This window comes from Hordeum vulgare, chromosome 5H (genome assembly GCF_904849725.1).
Source record: "Hordeum vulgare subsp. vulgare chromosome 5H, MorexV3_pseudomolecules_assembly, whole genome shotgun sequence".
In the NCBI taxonomy this organism is placed as follows: Eukaryota; Viridiplantae; Streptophyta; class Magnoliopsida; order Poales; family Poaceae; genus Hordeum; species Hordeum vulgare.
This window is the reverse complement of record NC_058522.1, coordinates 521,589,712-521,600,223: the sequence shown is the minus strand read 5'-3', so window position 1 is coordinate 521,600,223 and position 10,512 is coordinate 521,589,712. Positions and strand designations below refer to the sequence as shown.

Sequence of the window (10,512 nt, the reverse complement as noted above, 5' to 3'; positions counted from 1 at the left end):
TCAACACAGTTTAACAATGAAGGAGCAGTAGTGATGGTGGTCTTAATGCTGGGCGTTACCTGATCGATACCTTTGGCCATAAGGCACTTGGCGATGCGGTTATCATTGGGGGCGCCGAAGAGAGACACCTCGAGAGAGGAGGTGGCAATGGCAACAGTAGCCGTAGCCACCGTATCATCATCGTCATCATCGGAGGTGTACTCTTCAAGTGCCACCATACCCTTTGGATGGGGTTTCTTGACAAAGTTGTTCTTGTTTGGGAAAGACTTAGCTTTGTCTTTGCGAATGAGCTTGCCACCGTTGTCTTCCCTCTTCTCATAGGGACACTTTGCCACGAAGTGACTCACATTGCCGTAGTTATAGCATGTCCTCACACGCTGCTTGGTATTGGACCCACTTGAGTTATTCTTGGAGAAATTGGGCCTTGAGTTTCTCTTGTTGCCCCAGAATTGCCTTGACGCAAGAGCCATGTGCTCGTGATAGGCATACTTAGTGTCTTCAGGGCAGCCATCCTCTTCCTCTTCCTCTTCTTCTTATTTAGAAGCAGCCTTGGCTTTTAAGGCAAGGTTGGGTGAAGCTGTCTTTGACCGAATACGAGCAAGAGCATTATCAGCAGTCTTGTTCATGATAGTCATTGCAATGAATTCATCCAACACCTCACTGGAGGACAAGGAGTGGAAATCTGGCCGTTGGCGAATGACGGAAGACATGGTTTTGTTGAATGGCATGATGACCTTGAGAAACTTGCGCTTGATCCATGTGTCATCCACATCCATGCTTCCATGATCCTTGAGGGCAACAACAATAGCAGTCACCCTTCGATAGAGATCTCGAGGATCCTCATCTTCCTTCATCACAAACTCATCGACCTCATCAAGAACCACTTCATAGTTGGACCGTTAAATGCTTGAGCTTCCCTTGTACACCACCATGATGTGCTCCCAATAGTCCTTAGCCCGAGTGAAGGGGCGCAAATGAGGAAGATCTTCAGGAGACATTGCGGACTGGAGATTGAATAATGCGGAGTGATTATACTGATTGTCCGCTTCTTCTCTTGGAGTGAGGTTGCTTGGGTCATGCGGATAGTAGCCTTGCTCAATGATTCTCCATAAGTTTGTTGAGCTGCGATTCAAATGAGATTTAATGCAAAACACCCAGTTAGCAAACTCACCCTTAACAAGCTTAGGAGGAGGACCAAGATTATTGATACGTGGTGTGGGAACTGGTCCTCCATAGACTGGGGGAGGTGGAACCGAGGCAAAGGTTCGAGTCCCATTATTGTCAAGAGGGGAAGAAGGTTGCATACCTTTAGCCGCTTCCTTGGAGGAATTGGCCTCCGATTCTGTGTTGGTAGGTTTAACCACCAACGCCGGTTAGGAGAACTTTTAATCCCCTCAAGCAACTCTTTAAACATGGTCTTGACTTCGTTCGTCAAGGACGTCCTGAGGTTGCCATAGCCGCATTCAAGTCATCCCTTGTGACCGAAGTAAAGGCCACGGCCCCGGGTGGTCCATGGACTCCCTCCTCATCGTCATCCATACTCTTCGGGTGGTGAAACCATAAAGAAACATGGCTCTGATACCAATTGAAAGGATCTATATGGTTGACTAGAGGGGGGGGGGTGAATAAGCAACTACCAATTTTGAGCTTTTCTTAACAAGTTAGGGTTAGAACATAAAGGTTCTCTAAAATAATAACTAGGTGAGCAACCTATATGATGCTACCTACTATGACCACTAAAGCAAGTATGAAATACTCTACAACAATAGCATACATGATGTAAAGGTAAGAGATAACCACAAGTGGAGCAGATGAAGACGAGGATGTGTTACCGAAGTTCCTTCCCTTTGACAGGAAGTACGTCTTCGTTGGAGCGGTCACTACAACAAAAACACACATATAGCAACGCCTCCATAGCAACGGTATGCAACATCTGTTGGTGGGTCGTGGGATCGGCCTTTCCACCTCCCCCACGTACCCACCTCCTCCTCGTCTTTCTCTCTTTCTGCTGAATTATCTGCGGTCTTCCTCCTTTCCACCCTCAAAACTTGGAGGGGTCTGATGTCTTCCCAGAAATAACTGGAGGGGCCGCTGTCGCTGGGTCTATAGTGGGCAGATTCATGGTCTTAATACCTGGTCGTGCCACTCGTTTCCAGGATCTGGGGCGGCGGCGAGGAGATCAGCTGACATGTCTAAGTTGCAGATCTGGGTTCGGGGCCGCACAACCGCGTGTACTCCGGCCAGTACGCCGGCCGCGACGTCTCCATCCCAAGCAAGACGCCAATCGGTTTGAGCAACAGTTCGCCTACTAGGTCGGCTTCCGCCTATGCCACACAACTTCCCATTGGTAATCGTACATTCTACACTCCTATTTTTTCTTGCACCGCCTCATCCCCTTGGCCGATCTTACCTCATCCACCACCACATGCACTAGCATAGTGACAAATCTAGGTTGTTGCGCTGGATCCTCTACTTCTAATCTATTTATCCTATTATTACTTCAACATGTGCACTCCGCATAAGGTACCCGCCTTGGTGTTGTAGATCACGAAGGCTCAACCATCTGCTTCTCCTTTCTAGGTATTTCAATTTTATACGTGTGTATACTAGTGAGAATTGTTATTTTGATATATCTATTGTGTTAATTTGAGCAGAATATTTGCACTCTTTTTCAAAAAAATTATTTCTTGCGATGCATTAGTTTATTTTATTTATTTTATCGCTGCTAGTAAGTGGATAATTAAGCAAGATTAGACCGAAGTTGATCATTACACCCTCATTTAATCGGTTGTCGATTTATGTAGGATATATCTAGCTGTGACCTTGTCATCAAAGAGCATTGCATATATACATGATCCTTGAAGATACACTAGAATTTTGTACGTATAGGGACGTATACTACAGGAACTTTCCTGATCAGCACTACTATGGTATCATGATTACTTCGAGTACAGGAAAAAAAAATCCCCTAATTACTCTTATGAACCCTTATAGACTACGTTATTTGAATTTTTGCTGAAGTAAAGCGCCACATGCTTTATTTCCATAATATTATTCCTCTATATTCCTTTATTTTTCATTTCTGCTGCCCTCAGAGTTCTGTAAATGTCAACAGAACAACTCATCTTATTTACCATTGCTACGTTTGTATTGCTGAAAGGGGTTCTTGTTGTACCAACCTGATTGATGGAGAATACGTAGTACCATTCTAGTACATAGGCTCTGAGCTGTTCACTCTACACGTGCGGGTAGACAAGTTTATCTGATTAAAATATTTTCCTTTCCCTGGCTGGTTGTGTTACAATTTAACTTTCTATGATGACAAGTGTCTTTTTGTTTAGTTAACGACCATAACATATATAGCTAGGGAAGCTTCTGCAGAAAGAGGAGGCAACTGCATGATTTTTCTTTGACATAGCCTTCACAAGGCAAAGATTTGAGTTACTGGATTTTCCCTATTATGTACAATTTGTCTTGGTTTTATATAAATATGGGGCATATTTTCCCTGTACTCACTTATTATAGAATCTGGTTAATTTAGCAAATGAGCATGTGTTGGTTTATGCATATCTAATTAAGATAAGCGGTGGATATTCAAGTCTTGTGTAGGGCAATTAGAAAAACTATAGTGTTATCATCCTGGTGTTCATTGTTTATTTTAAGTATTTTTAAATTGTTGAAAATTTGCATCTACTTGTATTTTCTGGACCACAACAAATCTTTCTTAGCAAACAAATGATGTGTGGTATGTGAGCTAATGACTTTATTCAAGAGAGGTAACTTGTTTCTTACTTAATATGTTCTTATGAAGGTTTGACATATAGCAAGTTTGTTCATAAGAAAACAATGATCAAAGTGTTTGTCAGATGCAGGCACGTTTTGTGCTTACGGAGCTACTGATCTCACAGTCTTGATCCTTTGTAAGGTGCTCCTCCTTTAAATTTTACTATTGATATGCTGACCTGCGTTTCTCTATTGTTAGTTTCTGATCTCATTTCTTTCATTGTTGTAGATTGACAAGATGAATGGATGATGCATGGCTCGGATGGAGATTCCAAGTTCGAGAGAGTGACTTCCAATAGACAATCAGAATATGATTTTCATGATGTTTCAGACATTATGTTTTATAATGGTTGAGAAGTTGGCTGCAAGGTCGAGAATTAGGCTACTACTAGTAGATAGTTTCACATCTTGTAAACTTTTGACAGTATTCTTTGTAATGCAACTTATTTGATATAATATATGATACCTTTTTGTTTGTTATATCGTGTGGTTTTTATGCACTATCAGTATTGACCTATTATTTTGGAAATACCATTAATTGTTCTTGTTGTCTAGAAAGTTTTTGGTCGTTGCAATGATTTGTTATGTGCATTTGGAAATCCTTTTGTGCAGGGTAGTCACCAACGTATTTGAAGTGTTGTTACACTGTAACTATATGCATTGCTACCTTACAACGCTTCTACATGTTGTTTACCAATGCATGCATATACGTTGCTGAAGACCCTTCCAACGCCACCAACGGCAACACATAAAAATCCGTTGGTGTAGACCATAGCAACACATATAGGAACATACAACAACGCATCGATGCGTTGCTGAAGGGGGTTCCTGTTGTAGTGGGTGTGGAGGCACAATGCTCCCCAATAAGCCACTAGGGCCACCGTATTCTCCTCACGCCCTCACACAATGCAAGGTGTCGTGATTCCACTATAGGTGCCCTTGAAGGTGGCGACCGAACCTTTACAAACAAGGTTGGGGCTATCTCCACACAAAGCTTGGAGGCTCCCAACAAGACCACGGAGCTTCACCACAATGGAATGTGGCTCCGAGGTGACCTCAACCGTCTAGGGTGCTCAAACACCCAAGAGTAATAAGATCCGCAAGGGATTAGTGGGGGGAATCAATTTTCTCTTGGTGGAAGTGTAGATCTTGGCCTTCTCAATCAGTCCCTAGGAAATCAACAAGTTTGATTGGCTAGGGAGAGAGATCGGGCACATATGAGCTTAGGGAGCAACAATGGAGTCTTAGAGGGTCAAAGGTAGGGTTCTTGAGGTAGGAGAACCCTTTATATAATGGGGGAACAAGTCCAACCGCTACCCCCACTAACAGCACGCACATCGCGGTACTACCGCTTCGGGGAAGCGGTACTACCGCAAGCCCGAGCGGTACTACCGCCTGGTGGGAGCGGTACTACCGAAAGCCCCAGCGGTACTACCGCAAGACCTGGGCGGTACTACTGCTTCGTAGACTCAAAGCTACAGTAGTAGAAATACTACTACTGAGCCTACCACCGCTGGAAAAGTATTTGCAAAAAGTCCGACGAAGTACAACCGCTCAAAGAGGGAGGTACTACCGTCCCTAAGCTGTACTACTGCTCGACTGGAGCGGTACTACCGCTCAGCTAGCAGTACTACCCCTCATCAGGAGCGGTACCACCGCTAGCGAGCGGTACTACCGCTCAGCTTCAGTGGTACTACCGCTGGACCCTTTGCAAATGCAAGGATAGAACAAGCGGGGTGCTCCATTGCCGCAAAGTGAAGGTGGTGGAAAGAAAATGTGCACGTGTGTGAGTTGATTCCACCCAAACCTTTTCAACGCAGACCCCCTCTTAATAGTACGGCTTTCCTACAACTCAAAACCACCAAAGAGAACCGTAGGAAACACCGTGCTTCAAAACACCGAGGGGCGACGAATCATCTTGTGCCATGCGATGTATTATCTGAAATGCTCGATGCACACGATTAGTCCGCACAGGTGCTGTCATCAATCACCAAAACTACTTAGAACAAAATATGCCCTAACACCTTCGGCCACCACAAGATATTTCAAAACCTAAGAGCTGAGCCTATTTCACACACTTAAAGAAGCAACAGACGATGAAGAATCGGGCGTGGAAATTGTCACGCCCTTTCGTAGATGTCCGTGTATTTTAAGTAACTAGTAAAAATGCTCGTGCGATGCAACGGGAGATATAATTGATGTGTATCTAAAATTAGCTAGAGTTAGATGGCAAAACACAATGATATATAACTTGCTATTTTGTGGGTCTACAAATTTTGAAAGGGGAGAGCTCCTGTTAATAACAATATTAACATGAGAAATGTCATCTGTTGTTTCCTTGCGAGATGAGGAGATGCTAACTAATTAACCTGTGAAGAAAATTCAGCTTGTATCCTACAATAGCCATAAAATCTTAGTTCCTTGCTAACGGTTAAGGGTTTACATATCTCATTCTTGTGTTTCTATAGTTGAATAACCATTTCCCATTTTTTGACATGGCATACCAAGGATTTGCTAGCGGTGATCCAGAGAGAGATGCCAAGGCAATCCATATATTCCTTGAAGATGGACACCAAATTGGATGTGCTCAGTCATATGCAAAGAACATGGGTCTTTATGGACAGAGGAATATCTATCTTGAAGGAGCTAATTCTTCAGGTTGTGGTGTTCTGCACACACTCATCTAGAGAACATGGTTGTGTGCAGGCAGACATTCAGAATGCACATATCGTTCTCCTGTACAAATTAATACAACTTCAGATGCATCAAGATCATATTTTTTAGAACTGTGTATGTGAGCTCAGTGCGAAATATATTAGACACACACTGGCTAGGATGCATCTATAATAACCATCAGTCCCATCTACATATTACATAAAGTCAACTTAGTCGAGAGAGCAGAACAAAATAAGGAGGGGGAAAGGGCACAAAGGATTTAGCAAGTTGAAAAAAATCTTAGTTGGACCTGTGCTGGGCAATGAGTAGTAGTACACGAATTGCAAGTTTAGGTTCAAATTTAAATAGTAGCAAATCATTGTATGAGCCATATGACAAAAGAACTAATGTGCCTAATAAGCAAGAACATACATGATTAGATGTCACTGAACCGTCGGGTTTAACTAAAATTGGTGAATACACCACACCATGTGTTAATACCCTTCAATTCTCGAGGGGCAAGGGCTGGCTTTAGCTCTTATGACCATGACAACAAACACAAGCATTTAGTAAAGAAGGTCCGAAAATAGTATGATCTGTATCTTCTCTCGCTTCAGACATAGCTCGGTCTTGGCTTCCCTCCTCATCACCAGCCACAAGAGAATTCTGATCTTAACTTTTTTCTTCCTTGGAGAAAAATAAATATTTGTGCGGGTTCTTCACAAAATCATAAAAAATTACAAGGTGTACCAGTTTTGTCTCTTAAGAATGCGAGAAGTGTAATCGTAACCACCAAACCGTAGTTATCTTTATTCAAAGTTATATCATAAAGTCATCCAACAAGAAATACACGCCCACTCAAAGGACAAGGACCTTATTCAAATCTACCGGATACAGGTACATATTATATCATTATTAAGCAAATAAACCTTCCAAAGGAAAACATTAATTAACTCATAGCAAGTGGCAACTCTATTTTCACGTAGTAGCAATTGCCAACTCCTGCATGACTCACCGACCTTCTATGTAATGTAAGGTGGAAGCATCCCTTTCAGGAAAGAGGTCAACATTACCAACGCTCTCTCAGGCTGGAAGGACGGAACAAGATGACCAACACCTCTCACTGATAGAAATGTCAATCCTCGGGCGTACTGCTGAACATATCCTGCCACCTAACCAGTGAGTGAAGCCGTCAGTTTCAGAGTGACCAAAACATTGTAGATGAATAATGTTTTCGATGATGGGATTTAATTACCTCCCCCTTTGCCACCCATGGGCGCCATGGAGTGGTCACAGGAAGGCCAAGGTCTTGAATAGAGTACCTCGTCGCCGGAAGAGGGCATACGGAGTAGTACAATAAACTTTCCTGCATTTTACAGTGGTGATTTGCACATGTAATACATATATACCTTAAATGTAAACAACCAAGTGTGAGAGTGAGACAGCTGTGAGTACCCCATACATGCATGCACTCGTGCACAAATTTGGATTACTTCATATAGGCTTCTGCCATGCATGCAATTCGATGGACTAAGGTTTGTAATATCTGTGGGTGGAGGCAGCTGGTGAAGCGACAACCTGCATCTGATGATGTAACCAATAAGTTCACTGAGTATGTCATGTATATCATTAGAAAGAAAGCTGATCAAGTAACGGATGTCAGCGATGCGACTATATGTCCATGCTCCAGCTGTGGCATATAAAAATGCAGCCGGTTAAGCGACGAACCTGCGACTGATGATAAGAGTAATCAGTTTACCAAGAGCTCCTATATGTCACAGATTCATATGTTTTTCTTAATTAGTATGAATATTTCCTTAGAGTCAATAATTACTATTGGCAAAACATAGAGCTAAATAACTGGTAAAAAGGTTCACTGGCCATCATGAAACGGCTTTGGATTGATGGATGTATTTCTCTACATGTTGTCGTATGTACCCGGCCCCTAGAAAAACTGACACATGCTTCAGTTTATTCATAGGCATACGGTTGTGCCAGTAATGCATAGTAAGAAAATTCCTATACATTAGTAGTATCATTGTGCATATCTGATGATCATGCTTTTCATTGCCGATTGAACTGGACGGAAGCAGGTTACACGCTCACCAAAGAAACTTGTGTACTACAGGAGTGGCCGAAGCTATCACAGGTATCCATCATGGGTATGGGGTCGAAGCTGATGTACGAACACACACTCAGCTAGCAGGATGTTTGCATATCCTGTCGAGCATGCTTACACTTCATATGTCCCCTCAGGCTGTGGAGGAACGTGGGTAAATAAAAACACGGACACGGCGGCCACTAATCCTGCATTTTCATCTTGTGTGGCTAATGCAGCAGCTGCGGACACACAGCCGACATATCTACATCTTGACTCAAAGCCAACGAATGAACCCTTGATTACCCATCTCACACTCACCATATTTTCCCACAATGTTGAAATTGCACTAACAATGCCACTAAAGGTGCATCCTGATGCTCTGCACCACTCAATAATCCTTGTAAAAAAGTTAATATGAATAATGTCCAGTAAGAAAATCTAATTGTGCCTTCATTTGTTTCAAACACATAGAAGTTACAAATTGATTAAACAGAGTAGGAGTAAAGACTCAAAGCACCAACCAAGTTTCAGAATCTACAAACCTTGGTCAGAGAGTAAAGACTCAGAGTAGTTACTTTTCCTCTATCCTGTGAAGTGACCACAAGCAATATATTACCTCTAAGAATCCAAATACATCAATTCTTATGTGAGGAACTGCGCGGACGATATTGGCGGTTGATACTCTGGATGATTATCTTCATGCTCCTGTTACTTAATGAGTAATCCATCAAAAGAAATTAGTTACCTACATCGGTGTTTTCTTAGACAATAGTTCAACACATGGTGAGCAGCTAGATACGGGAGGGATAGTTGGGGCTGGCTAGAGCACATCAGAATAATGCAAACAATTGTTGCGCTAGTAGGACTAACATACCTGGTGGTGGATATTGTCCTCGTGGAAGTCATGGATCGTGAGGTCAAGCTCGTGCTGCCTCGATGGAACATGCATGGCCGCTGTCCAGCCTAATCGACCATCGCTTCCGCCCTTGTGCTCCTCCGCCTTCGCGCCGTCCACGCCCACGAACACGCGCTGCTGCTGTCATTGCGTCGACACAAGCAAATGGTCGAACACGTGAGCGTCATGGATTGGACTGGCACAGAGCCGCGGGATTGAGTCGGGGGAATGGAGGGGTTGGGTTTCGCTGATCTCACCGAGCCGACGTTCACCGGCTTCGTCACGCGATGCTTCAGGTAGCCTTTGGAGCGGATGGAGATGCTCTTGGGCATCGCCGCGTGCTTCTCGGCCGGGGAGGCGGGCAGCACCGGGGGAGCTGGCACGACCTGCGCCTGCGTCTGCCCGACGTGGAGGGGGCGGAGCTTCTCGTCCGAGGAGGCGACGCACGCCATGGGCATGGGCTGCATCTGCCCCGAGGTGGAGGCGGCAGAGCTGGTCGGCCAGCGCGACGGCGGAGGCCTGGAGTCCGTTGGGGTTGGGGCGGCGGGAGTCGACGGGGACGAAGGCCCCGGGCTCGAGCTCCACGGGCTCCTCCTCCTCCGCGTCCGACACCGTCTGTGGGTACCGGTCCGCCAGCCACCTGTAGAACGCCGGGACTCCCACCTCTCGGAACCTTCCCGCCGGATCCCTCTCCTCTCTCGCCTCTCCTCCTCGGGGGGCGGCGCTTGCCGGGGGCTTGTGGCGGGGGCGGCGGGGGCTCCCCTCTTCTTCTTTCTCTGGTTCGATCTGGATACGAAGGGGGCAGGAGGTGTGTGCGGGGTGGGGAAGACGGAGGTAACGGGACAGGGTATTTTTTTCGTCTCCTTGCCCGTCAGCCCAGCGGTTGATGACGGGAATGGATAAGCCAAGGGGCGTTATGTAAAAACAAAACGTTTTTTAACTTAACAACGGACTGCGGGTTGAATACAGAAAACAGCAGGGGCTTTTTTGCAAAAACGACGGCGGCGGGTTTTCCGACAGAAGCGATAGCCTCTTTATTATTAGGTAAAGATTGTTCATGATGTATAGAAGAAACGTT

At 44.7% G+C, this 10,512-nt stretch overlaps 1 pseudogene; it reads right to left on the bottom strand.

The window, feature by feature from the left end:
* Positions 1-8,948: 8,948 nt before the first annotated feature.
* LOC123397123 lies at positions 8,949-10,091 on the bottom strand (annotated as a pseudogene).
* Positions 10,092-10,512: the final 421 nt, after the last annotated feature.